General features: G+C 42.7%; 1 pseudogene; it reads left to right on the top strand.

Moving 5' to 3' along the window:
* The window catches only part of LOC127433213 (very low-density lipoprotein receptor-like), a 33,773-nt pseudogene that overhangs the window by 7,092 nt on the left and 12,647 nt on the right, over positions 1-14,034 (top strand).

The following is a 14,034-nucleotide window of genomic DNA, read 5'->3' on the forward strand; positions in this document are numbered from 1 at the left end:
TATGGATAAATGTTTTCCATCTGAAAGGACTAAATATTAAATGAAACAAATGACAATAAAATGCAAAATAATCTCTTCAGTAATCAAAATACTTTTTGAATGTAACTGTATTCTGATTACCAATGATTTAAATTGTAACTGTAGTGGAATACAGTTACTTATATTTTGTATTTTAAATACGTAATCCCGCTACATGTATTTCGTTACTCCCCAACCCTGAATGTGGGTATGACATATCGATAGGATATTGGTCTTGGCGGACTAGATCTGCTATGCTGCTGCAGAGCAAGTATGAAGACTTATAAAGACATACTGAGTTAAGCATGTGGACATGTTGCTGCACAATTAGTAAAACACAAGACATGCTGCATCAGAATGTATGACAATCTGCTGCACAGTTAGACATATTCAAATCCCCTGTAGCAAATTTAGACAAGTGAAGCTGGGGAGGTGGAGGGTTTCAGGGAAAACTCACAGCCCGCTTCAGTAAAACTGGCTTACTTGCAAACTGAGCACATTTAAATGTTAGGCGAAGAGAGTATGCAAGTTGATTGGCTATCCGGTTACACATCAAAGGACCTATCAGCTTACACCATGTGAGCCGATTGGTTTGACATATCACATGTTGGCGAACTGATTGGCTAACAGATAGGTTCTTTGAACTTGCTATCAGCTTGCACCATTCAGAGTTTCATGCCTGACCTTAGTCATGTAATGCAAAAGACTCTAATGGCATACCCATAGACTCCCCATGGTCTCATTGCTGATTGGATGGCTACTATGTAGCAACTGGGAGTAAGGTCACACATTTCTATTAGTCCACAATGAAATGTATATGTAAAGAGCCTGATCAAAAACTTGGTTTTGATGGTTCTGATGAGGTGGGTTGTCCCACTGTGGCTGCTAGAACCTCAAGACAAGCACATTGTCTTTAGTGTCGTGTGTGATCTAAACCATGTAAGGATGGACGTGTGTCCTGTACAGTCATGTGTATGATGGTGACTGTAAAGATGGATTGGATGAAGCCAACTGTGAGCTTCAGTGCAATCCAGGTTAGATGTCACCACAGTTGCACAGCATCTCATTGTTTCATTTGTCATGTGCTTGTCCTTTGGACAAGTAACTTGGTCATTCACTTTTCGGAGTAAAAAAAAAAAAAAAAAAATCAACTGTGGTGTTAATTTAATTTATTCAGAATGAATATTCTCATCAATATTTTTATTCAGTCACTTGTTTTCCAGCAAGACCTGATACAATCATGTGCCAACTTCTGTATGCATTGTTGTTCTTGGCAAATCAAATTTAAACAGGTAATTAAAAGGATAGTTCACCCAGAAATAAAACTTCTGTCATGATTACTCAACCTCATGTTGTCCCAAGCCCACAGAAGAGAGCAATTTAAATGAAATGCAAAAGGCAGAATGAAAGAATGAATGGCATATGGGTTTGCGATACATTAGGTGAGTAAATTATGACCATAATTCAATTTTTGGGTCAACTATCCCTTTAAGAGTCAGTGCTCAGATTTAACTTGACATAATGCACTGACAATTAACAGATGAAATCCTGAAAGAGGGGAACTTGCTACTAAATCAGTTATGATGTTTATGAAAAAAATTAAATAATTATATATATATACTGTATATCAGGGTTGCCAACTTTGGATACCAAGCAGGAGTGAGATTTTGATGTCATGGCTCAGGCCCCATTAATGAACAGGCAAATCGTCATTTAAACTGAGGGGCCCTGTGCCCATGGCACCTTAATGTGTCCCTGGACATACAGTAGTGGCCAAAAATATTGGCACCCTTGGTAAATATGCGCAAAGAAGGCTGTGGAAAAAAAATCTGAATTGTTTAGCCTTTTGATCTTTCATTCAAAAAAATTCACAAAAATGTAACCTTTAATTAAGTAAAACAATTGAAACGGGAAATATCTCATTATTAAATAAATATTTTTTCTCCAAAACACATTGGCCATAATTATTGGCACCCTTTTATTCAATACATTTTGCAACCTCCCTTTGCCAATATAACAGCTCGAAGTCTTCTCTTATAATGCCTAATGAGGTTGGAGAACACATGGCAAGTGATCTGAGACCATTCCTCCATACAGAATCTCTACAGATCCTTCAAATTCAGAGGTCCATGTTGGTGGACTCTCCTCTTCAGTTCACCCCACAATTTTTTGTTTGTTTTGGATCATTGTCCTGCTGGAAGATCCAACCAGGGCCCATTGTAAGCTTTCTGGCAGAGGCAGTCAGGTTTTGATTTTCTATTTGTTGGTATTTGATAAAGTCCATGATGCCATGTATCCGAACAAGATATCCAGGACCTCTGGCAGAAAAACAGCCCACAAAATTGAAGATCCAGCACCACTTTTAATCGTGGGCATTGGGTACTTCATATCTGTGTATGCCAAACCCATCTCTGGTGTTGCTGCCAAAAAGCTCTTTTTTTTGTTTAATCTGACCATAAAACCCGGTGGCATTTGAAGTTCCAGTAGTGTCTGGCAAACTGAAGACACTTGAGTTTGTTGTTGGATGAGAGCAGAGGCTTTTTTTTTCTTGAAACCCTCCCAAACAACTTGTGATGTCTGATATTTTTTTTGGAGACTTTCTGACCCCAAGACCCAACTAATTTCTGCAATTCTTCAGCTGTGATCCTTGGAGATTCTTTGGCCACTTGAACCATCCTCCTCGCTGTGCGTGGAGACAATATAGACACACGTCCTTTTCCAGGCCAATTCTTAAGATCTCCAGTTGATTGGAATTTGTTAATTATTGCCCTGATGGTGGACATGGTCATTTTCAATGCTTTGGCTTTTTTCTTATAGCCACTTCCCATTTTGTGAAGCTAAATAACCTTTTGCCGCACATCAGAACTATATTCTGTAGTGTAACCCACTGTGATTGATGATTAAGGGAATTTGGCCTGTGTGTTACCTCATATTTATACCCCGGTGAAACAAAGTCATGGCTGTACAATTCCATGTTCCTAGTCACACAGGTGTACTAAAAAAATAAAAAATAAAAAGTAAAATATGAATGGGAATATATTTCATAAATATTTTACTCATAAGAATTTCTAGGGGTGCCAATAATATATATATGTAACGACCTCAGGACTGGAGTCAGATTAGAATCCATTTGCAGAAGTTTAATAAAAGTACAGTTCATACAATCCAAATCGATAGACAAATAGTGTAGTAAAAGGCCAGGCAGAGGTCACAAACATAGAGGCAAATCATTAGCAAACAAATCCAAAACAGTAACAGAGTTGAAAGAACAGGACAAAAAATCCAAATACATGAAATCCACATACAATGAAAAACGCTCAGTAAGGCAGGTAAAAACTGACAATACTTCGCAATGTAGTGTTGAAAGCACATGGTATATATTATATGTGTAACAGGAAGTGATACAAGGGAACCAGGAAGTGAAACATGACTAATATTCAGGTGATGGCACCCTCTGGCGGCTGGATGAATGGTCCATGGACTGAGACGTTACAATATACTGTATATAACATATATATATATATATATATATATATATATATAAAACATACAATGGAAGTTCTTCAACATGAAACAGGCCTACTTGAAACTTCATGGGAACAGTTTTAAGGGTAATAATAATAATATTAAGGGACTCTCTCTCTCTCTCTCACTGGCGTTCTCGGCGGCCTTTTCAAGCTCATCTCTGTCGTCACTGTAATGAGACACAGGTGTTACGTATCATTAATCACCAGGTGATGGCCCTTTCCGCTACCCCTCTCCCCAGTGACAGACACATGACCACGTCCCGCTCCACGTACCCCCACCGCCCGACTCAGGCCCGGGCAACGTCCGGCCTGCCAACTCCCTCCCCGTTCCTGGAGTGGAAATGAGCCACAACCATCTGTGGCCCCGGCCTGTGGACCACCTTAAATTTGAAGGGCTGAAGCGCCAAGTACCAACAAGTGATCCACGCATTGGTATCCTTCATGCGGTGGAGCCACTGAAGCAGGGCGTGATCCGAGTGGAGGATGAAGGCCCACCCCAGCAGGTAGTAGTAGAGGTTTAGGACCACCCACTTTATGGCGAGACACTCTTTCTCGATGGTGCTCTCTCAAATAGAGCTTGCGACTAATGTACAGCACGGGGCGCTCCACATTCTCCACCTCATTCGAGAGCATGGCCCCCAAACCCCCAAATGGGTCCATCTGTAAAATAAAGGGGAGAGAGAAGTTAGAAGCATGTGAAAGCGGCCCACCACAGAGTGCAGATTTCACTCTCGTGAAAGCCCGTTGGCACGCCTCCATCCACTGGACCGGATCTGGTGCCCCTTTTTTAGTGAGATCAGTCCAGGGGACTTTCTGTAAACCTTTTGTAATAGCCAGCCAGCCCCATGAACTGCCTCACCTCCTTTTTGGACTTGGGACGTGGGCAAGCCACTATCGCTGCGGTCTTATCCATTTGGGAACGTACCTGCCCATGACCAAAGTGGAAGCCCAGATACCGTACTTCCACCCGCCCAGTTGTGCACTTTTTCAGGTTTGTCGTGAGCCCCGCCCACCTCAGCGACCTCAGCATGGCTCTCAGATGCTGCATATGCCTCTGCCAAGCATTACTGTATATAATGATATCATTTAAGTAGGCAGCGGCATATGCAGCATGTGGCCGGAGGATCTTATCCATGATGCGCTTGAACGTGGCGGGAGCCCCGAACAAACCGAACGGAAGAGTGACGAATTGGTGTAATCTGAACAGTGTGGAAAAGGCCATTTTTTTTCTCTGGATAATGGAGTTAAGGGGATCTGCCAATATCCCTTAGTTAAATCCAGTGTCGAATAAAATTGAGCCGCACCCAAACGATCAAGCAGGTCGTCAATTCAGGGCATTGGGTATGCGTCAAATTTAGACACCACGTTGACTTTCCAGTGATCAACACAGAACCGGACTGACCCGTCACTCTTAGGAACAAGAACAACCGGGCTCGCCCAATCGCTGTGCGACTCTTCTATTACCCCCATTTCGAGCATTGCCTCTAATTCGTCCCGAATCACCTTTTTCTTGTGCTTGGGAATGCGGTATGGCTGGCTACGTACAACCACTCCTGGTGGGGTCTTGATATGGTACTGTATGAGGTTAGTCCGACCGGGGAGAGGAGAGAACATATCCGCAAACTCTTTTTGCAACCTGGCCACTTCCGTGAGCCGGGACAGTGAGAGGTGGTCTCCACAAGGGACCGGGGGCTCCGCCCTCTCCAGAACTACCATCGCCATGGACACGGGGACCGCCTCTCTCCATAATTTAAGGAGGTTGAGGTGGTAAATTTGACGTGTCCCACTTCTATCCGTACGTTTAACTTCATAATCGAGGTCCCCGACTCGCTGTGTAACCTCAAAGGGTCCTTGCCACTTGGCGAGTAATTTCGAGCTAGATGTGGGGAATAATACAAGTACTTTGTTTCCCGGTGAAAATTCCCATAGCTGAGCACCCCTATTATACAGCTGGCTTTGTGTCTCTTGTGCTTGGAGCAAATTCTGTTGTGACAACTGTCCCAGTATGTGTAGCTTTGCTCGAAGATCAAGGACGTACTGAATTTCATCTTTGCTCTGGGAAGGTCCTTCCTCCCATGCCTCCTGTATGACGTCGAGCACCCCACGGGGCCGGCGTCCATACAGGAGCTCGAAGGGGAAAAACCCCGTGGAGGCTTGGGAGACCTCCCTGACTGCAAATAATAGGGGGTCCAGCCATTTGTCCCAATTTCTAGCGTCCTCGTGTATGAACTTACGAATCATGTTTTTCAGGGTTCGATTAAATCATTCCATCAGCCCGTCAGTTTGCGGGTGATAAACACTGGTGCGAATCGATTTAATCCCCAACAATTCATAAAGTTTGCGTAGTGTTCGTGACATAAATGTTGTGCCTTGGTCGGTGAGGATTTCTTTCGGAATCCCCACCCGGGAGATAATTTTGAAGAGTGCCTCCGCAACACTACTTGCTGAGATGTTGCGTAAAGGCACTGCTTCCGGATATCACATTGCATAATCCACCAGGACTAATACAAAACGGTTTCTGCATGCTGACCGTTCTAATGGCCCAACCAGGTCCATACCAATTCTTTCGAAGGGGGCCTTGATTAAAGGTAATGGGCGCAACAGCGCTCTTTGTGTGGCCAGTGGATTCACCAGCTGACATTCATGGCATGCCGCACATCTGCATACATCCCCGTGAATGCCCGGCCAATAAAAGCGGGCCATCAAACAGTGTAGTGTTCTTTCTTGCCCTAAGTGACCTGCCATAGGATTGTGGTGAGCCGCCTGGAAAAGTGTTTCCCGACGGCTCCTCAGGACTAAAAACTGGGTTGTATTTTCATAGGTTTGAGTGTCCTGCATCACTCGATACAACCGGTCCCTAATAACTGAAAAATACGGACATGTGAGGGTGACGTCAGGCTGGAGCTGTTGGCCATCGATTACTCTCACTTGGTCAAAGGCGTGCCTAAGGGTTTCGTCACATGACTGCTCGGTCCCCCTCTGGGAATTCCCTGAGGGTGGGAATGCCGGATGATTCCCCTCCTGCATCATTCTGATGCTGAGCAGACGTGGACGGCCCTGGCTCCGCCTCCCCAGCAATCGCATCATACATCACACACCATGTTTTTGGTTTGCAGGACCCATTCACACACAACGCTTTTAATAATAGTTTAAACCCCGGCCAGTTGGTTCCCAGAATCAGTGGATGGGTGAGGCGGGAATTAACTGCGGCCTCCACTCTATGCTTTACTCTCCGAAATTGAATAACGGTAGTCACTACCGGGTCATCACAGACTTTAAAGGGAATAAAAACTCCGCCGTGAACACCGCTGCCTCTCTCCTGGATGAGCTAAATACTTTTATAATTTAATAATTAATAATTTTTCTTTATTTATCACACATTATACATTTGCACATATACAGTGAAATTCTTCTTTTTCACATATCCCAGCTAGGCTGGGGTCAGAGTGCAGGGTCAGCCATGATACGGCGCCCCTGGAGCAGACAGGGTCAAGGGCCTTGCTCAAGGGCCCAACAGTGGCATCTTGGCGGTGCTGGGGCTTGAACCCCTGACCTTCTGATCAGTAACCCAGAGCCTTAACCGCAGAGCCACCACTGCCCCATTTTTATGCACGGTTCGAGGCAAACAGCCAGACACATCATCGGAGGTGAGCTTCCCTCCCTCCAGGACATATATACCAGACGGTGTGTGAAAAAAGCTCGGAGGATCATCAGAGACTCCAGCCACTCGAGCCATGGGCTGCTCTCACTGCTACCATCAGGCAGGCGGTATCGCAGCATCAGGACCCGCACCAGCCGACTTCATGACAGCTTCTTCCCCCAAGCAATCAGACTTTTTAACTCTTGATCTCTCACGATCAATATACATCAGCACTGTACTTTATTAATCTTATTATCTCACACTGGACTGTCATAAATTAATTCTCTCTTACAACACACTGGCAAGTGACTATCAACCAACAGCCTGAATGTCAATACAGTATAATACAACCTACTGTACATTTTATATATACTATATGTATACTGTTTTTTTATTGTATAATGTGTATTCTATATTGTGTGTATTGTATAATGTACATTGTATGTTATTATTTGTGTATTGTGTTGTGTGTAATTATGTGTATATTAGATTTTAAATTGTGTTGTGTAAATTTGATGTTTATTGTAGATTGGTATATGTCTCATCACTGTCTTGACTGCTATGTTGCTCGGAACTGCACCCAAGAATTTCACACACTATTGCACATGTGTATGTGGTTGTGTGACAATAAAAGTGATTTGATTTTTGATTTGATTTGATTTTGTGAACATCCCCATGCACACATCTCACCATCACCTTGTGTTTTGTACCCAAAGCCCCGTCATGAACTAAGCTATGGTGGATCGAAGTTTGATTACAGCCAGAATCCACCAGGGCTTGGTATGTATGCCCCTTAATTTTTACCGGTATCCTGTACGTCCCTGCTCAACCGGGGGCAGACTGTGGCGTGTCGGGGACCCGAATCCACGTCTCCACCTCCATTACCGGTCGGCGGTCTTGGACACGAAGGTGGAGCGCCGGTTTGGGTGGCACCACTCCCTGTTTCCGAGGAGTGGGTATAGGGTGAAAGGGAGGAGAGGGAGGGGCAAGAGGAGGGGGAGGAGAAGCAAGAGAGAGAGAGAAAGATCTGGACTGTGGCTTGCCGGCTTCTGGGTAGGTCGCCATGTGGGCTTCGGCCAGCTGGACGGCATCATCCACCAACGTGGGGCGATGGCACTGGACCCATTCCGCTGTTCCTCAGGGCAGGCGAACGGTTAGCTGCTCCAGCACCATCAGATTGATAAGATCCTCCACGCCGCGCCCTTCCTTGGCCAGCACCCATCTGTGGCAGGCATCACAGAGCTGTTGGGCAAACATGATGGGTGGCCGGTGTCACTCAAGGTGAGGGAGCGGAATAGCTGCCGGTGTTGTTTGGGGCACCAGCCAACCTGTTGCAGGACAACGGTCTTCAGCTTGACATAGTCCAGGCCGTCCTCAGCTGGTAGTTGCTGCGCCATGAGCTAGGCCTCCCTGGAAAGCAGCGGCAGCAGGTAGAGGGCCCATTGGGTTTGCGGCCAGCTGGAGGCGGTGGATGACTGCTCAAAGAGACTCAGGTACGCCTCCGGCTCGTCCTGGGGGGCCATCTCTTGGAGATAGCTGTGGCTTCTTCACTGCTTCCGGGGCCACGGTGAAGGAACCGCCTGGAGCTACCCAGCTCCGCAAGGCCTGCTGATCCTCGGCTTGGGCTTGGAGGAGCTCCTGGAGGCACCATTCTTGTCTGAGGAGGGTTTGGTGGTGGGACTCCTGGATGCTGGCCAGGGCACAGATGACTTTGTCCAGCGGTGACGTGTCCATGGTGACCAGTCTTCCTTATTCCCGGGTTTCGGCACCAGTATAGAAGATTCAACAATAAGGAAGCGGGAAGTGGGGTGGCAGTCCAGGTAAATCAAGCTTTAATGGTTTTTCCCAGTCTAACAAACAGTCTTTGGCTTTTTTTTACTCTTCAGCTTCACAACAAAGTATCTACTTTAGCTTTAGTCATAAGAGACAACATAAACTCATAAATAGTTAAGGTTAACAGCTTTGCAGCATTTAGCTTCACGATCTGGCAGGTCTGTGTGACTGGGACTCTCTCTCCCTCACTGGCGTTTTCTGCGGCCTTTTCAAGCCCATCTCCATCGTCACTGTAACGAGACACAGGTGTTGCGTATCATTAATCACCAGGTGATGGCCCTTACCGCTTCCTCTCTCCCCAGTGACAGACACATGACCATGTCCCACTCCACACAGCTGTTTGTCATTTCAGTGAGAGTTGGAGACGGATTTAAGGACAAGCCAGATGCCAGTGAGGAAGAGAGAGCTTCATACACCCCGAGACAGTGCTGTTCAAATGAACATTGTGTTTGAGTGTTTGCCGCTGAAAAGCGTGTTTGTGTGTTTACCGCTGGAAAGCGGTGTGCATGTATGTGTATGTATGTGTGTGTGTGTGTGTGTGTGTGTGTGTGTGTGTATGTGTGTGTGTGTATATATATATATTAAATATTAAATAAAGATAGATAAAAGGATGATGTTCTAAATATGTATGTATATTATTAATATATTATTTATATAAATTAAATCAGTACATAGGCCTACTTTTATTCAAAAGGCATAAATGAGTAGTTCAGTGGCTCACAAAGCATTTTTTGCTATTTCTGCTTTTCTTGTGAATGTTGCAGTACTATGAGCCGCACGATGTGAAAAGGCAAAATATCTTTTGTACAAAGACAACAATACTGACTGTAAATAATGTGTGAAGTGGTGGTAGGCAAAGAAATCTGTATAAAAATTAGAGCTGTCAAAATAAGTTTAACGTGTTAGGTTTTCTTTATCGCGATTAACACATTTACCGTTAATACAGCATAAACCATCATAAACACTGGTTAGAAGGGCAGGAATCTTTGCGTTGTGTCGATGTGTCTGCCCAGATTCATTACAATGATGCACACAACACACACACACACACACACAGCAGTGATTCGTTTCAATGACAAAGTGATGGGGAAAGGAGCTCTTAATGCTATTTGTTGTACAAAACAAGCCTAGATGGAACTTGTGATAGTATTTTTCAGCCTAAGTAAGGCACATTTTAATTACCACAGAGGCACAGCAAGTCTTAACTATCACCAAAACACAGAAAAGTGTTTTAGTCTGCAAGCGCATTTCATGTGGAGTTCAAAGCGGCACTAACGCCCAGACTCGAATCATGAACGATTGCTGTAACAAAGCGGATGGCCACAGTCTAATTAACATTGAGGAGGATAAGAGTTTAAGAGATTTAATGCCCATTGCAATGAATATGCAACCTATGTGGGGACTAGTTCTTTCAATTAGTCAAACTCCCAATTAGACTTTGGGAAACTTTTAATGTTATTTGAATTGCTGCAATTTTAGTGCATTTTTATGGCTTTGTTTTGAAAATGTTAATAAAGCATTATATTGTTACATATGTTTTTTTGTTGTTGTTTTTTCATTAGAAGGAAATAAATGCATTTTGACAAAGTATATTTAGAGTCGAATTTCAGCACTTTCAAAATCTGTGATTAATCACGATTAACTACGAAAAAATTATGTGATTTAATCGGGATTTAAAAATGTTAATTGACAGACAGAACTAATAAAAATGCATTCTTTAAAAGACTGAAAAATCTTACAATAGAACAGAGACTAATTCTGCTTTTTGTTTTAATAAAAAAAATTATATACTTATATATCTCTGTCATGTATCTACCTGGCACTTCCAGCTCTAATATTCTACCATCCCTGAGTACTGATCACCTGCACCTGCCCCTCATCACTGCATCAATCAGCTCCACCACATAAAAACTCGATTCTCCTTTCACTCTTCGTCTGGTCTCGATTTAGAAAACAGACCAACTTACCTGCTATCGCTATCATCTTCCTAGATGGCTTTCCCGTGTCATCGCTTCCTGATTCCTGCTCCATCGCTACTCCAACGATTTCCCAAGGTCTCTGTTATTCAAATCCACTCTGTGTTTGACTTATAATCTACTGCAGTTAATCTCTGCTTCTGTTTGTTTGTTTCAATAAACACCGCCTCCGGGTTCAACACCATCTACGAGTCTGGGTGTCTGTTACAATATCAGCCTACTATTTATCATTTATATTTTGGATCCCAGCCCATTTTAATATTGTTATAGTTTATTATTATAGTAATATATTTCTGTAATAAAATCTTTTAATAACTTGCACAGGACATTGCTATGCACCGTCGAGCCTTTATTTTGTTGGACAACTGCAGAACACCTTTTGTAGCCGAGTTCACTTTCACAACAGCTGTGTAATGTGCTCCTCATTGCAACATAATACAAACAGGACAAGGAGCAGCGCACACTATTTATTTAAAGTGCTGTAAGTGATTTTAGCCATTCTCGAACTCCCAAATGAGCGGCCAAATTTTCTGTCACTCCCTCAGCAGCTATGTTAGAAGTCTCATCGCAGCTATGGTAGCTGATTTTTTTTAAATGTATTCCAGGATATGATACAAAGTAGAGTGTTTAAAATGTACACTAAATAATTTTAAAATTGGAAATATAAAAAAGTTTGCTACATTTATTTTGTTAAAGAAGGTGGAAACGCGTCATAACAGGTCGTGAAAAGGGTCCATAGGAGCAGATAGAGGGGGAAGGGTTCTCCCTGACCCTGATTGTATCAAGGGAGTACGGCACCATACCGGCACTTATTCAAGCATTTTATGGGCTGCCCTGTGAACGTTCACAATAATTGACAGGCAAAAAGTCTTCTGATTGGCTAAACAAAGGATCTGCCCACGGATGTTTTTTTTTGTTTGTTTGTTTGTTTGTTTTTCTCCATGTTTACAGAGTTTACCAGCTGTTACTGAGACAAGTGTGAGATTTCATGACACTTATTTCAGTGATATCTGACAGGTAATAGAGACGTTATTTGCATGTCATTTAATACAAAAAAAACATAAAAATCACTAAACAGCACCTTTAAAACACAGCCCTTTTTGGTTTAATAATCACACAAGGTCATAAAATCTAAATCGCAATATTGCGGTAATTTGTGCAGCCCTACCTTTTTGCTTCAAATAAAAGTTTGTAATGTTGTGATTCATTCATGACACCATGAAGCAAATGTTGGTTTAGAACTCTTGAAGGATTTAATACAATCCCTATGGAAAATATGAATGTGAAAAATACTTCTGGAACTAAGACTGCTGAAAAAGTGGATGGGCATTGTTGTGCTGTAATAACCAACCATGTCTAAGCAAGGCTATATACATACTCCTGTCATGACTATGCAAAGTCAGTAAGCCTGTAACTTTCACATGATACTCAAAAGGACACCAAAAAGGCATTTGACATTACTTTCTGTAAAATACTGTTTACATAGAGTAAATACACCCATTTGAATTATGTTTGTTATGTTCAGACGAGCCGTGGGCTCGAAACATCACCTTAGGTGAGAGCATTAAAATACAATTTTCTAATTTTGGAGCCTTGGTGTGTTGACTTTTCTCTCTTTTTCGGATACCAGATTGGTCGGGCACCCACATTGAGCTTTTTTGCCATTGGATGTGCATGCCCTTGCTCATTTTTACTGCTCAAATAACACACATTTTTGAACAATTGATTAAAAGCACTTAAAAATATGAACTGCACATGTCTGCTTATACACCCTTTGGAAGGCCTTGCCCTGTAGACTTCTGATGTAAGTTATTGTGAATACAATTTTGTTGAGGGACAAGTCTAAATTTGTGTGGTAATTCACAGCATGCAACAGATACTGTCTATAGAGCTTAACTTTTGGTACCTGGAAATTTCCATTGCCAATTATTGAATCTTCTCGTCAATCCAGACACTGGTCATGTGGTTGCAAGTTCTTCTAACCTCTGAAATGTCCACTGGGATCCAAACAGTGTAGCGATGGGAAAGAATGTCCTGTACGTGATGTACTGTGAGCGTAAATGTAAGAAAGGTAAACTTTACAAATATCAGTTTGTCAATGCAGCTGATAGGATTTTATTTTCCAGTTTTCTCAGTATTTCAGTAAGCCCATTTAAATGCACACCAATACACAGATAACTCCCAAAAATCAGCTTATTTAAAAAAATAAAAAAAAACAGACAAAGCAAGAAAACAGCATTTAGATGACATTGACATTTGAAATTATTAGTTAGTAATTCTCTACTTTTTACCTCAAACCGTGAAGAGTCATGCTCGCAACACTTACACTGTATAAGCCAGTAAGAATGCCCGTAAAGGTATTACATGCAAGCGAAATTGGGGTAATTGGCAAAAATCTACCTGTGTTGATAGGTTTTGTTGAGCCATATATGAACTTACAACTGATAAAGGAAAGTTTTTAATGCATTTATATGACCACAAACGTTGTAAGAACGTGCATGTAAACACGCTCAATGTTTCAACCCACCAGGCCAGTTCCAATGTGCTCATGGCATGAAGTGTATCGACATGAAGCTTGTGTGTGATGGGACTCCTCAGTGTCAGGGCCGATCTGATGAAATGAACTGTATGAAACTGTCAGATGAGTGCAGCCATCCATGTGACAATCGAACCCACTGCATTCCTCAGTCGTTCCTCTGTGATGAGAGAAAGACTGTGTGGATGGCACTGATGAAGCTAATTGTGGCAAGTCAGTGGCACAATGTTTTGCGAAGCCTTCCTGAACTAGATTTTACATTGCATCGGAGAATGCGTCAAATGCTTTAATTGCAATGGGGAAGGTGCACTATAGGGACGTAAAGGTAAAATGGAAGGGTTTGCAAAGTAACACTAATACTTTCTCAAGAGGCATTAGGTCACGTCAAATTTTCACACAATTTTTTGTTTATTTGATCTCACAAAGCCTAGTCTTATGTAGCCAGACTTTGACTATTAACATAACGTCTTATTCACTTTACAGCTTATTCGGCAATACGGTTCC

The sequence above is a fragment of the Myxocyprinus asiaticus genome, chromosome 43 (assembly GCF_019703515.2).
Source record: "Myxocyprinus asiaticus isolate MX2 ecotype Aquarium Trade chromosome 43, UBuf_Myxa_2, whole genome shotgun sequence".
NCBI lineage: Eukaryota > Metazoa > Chordata > Actinopteri > Cypriniformes > Catostomidae > Myxocyprinus > Myxocyprinus asiaticus.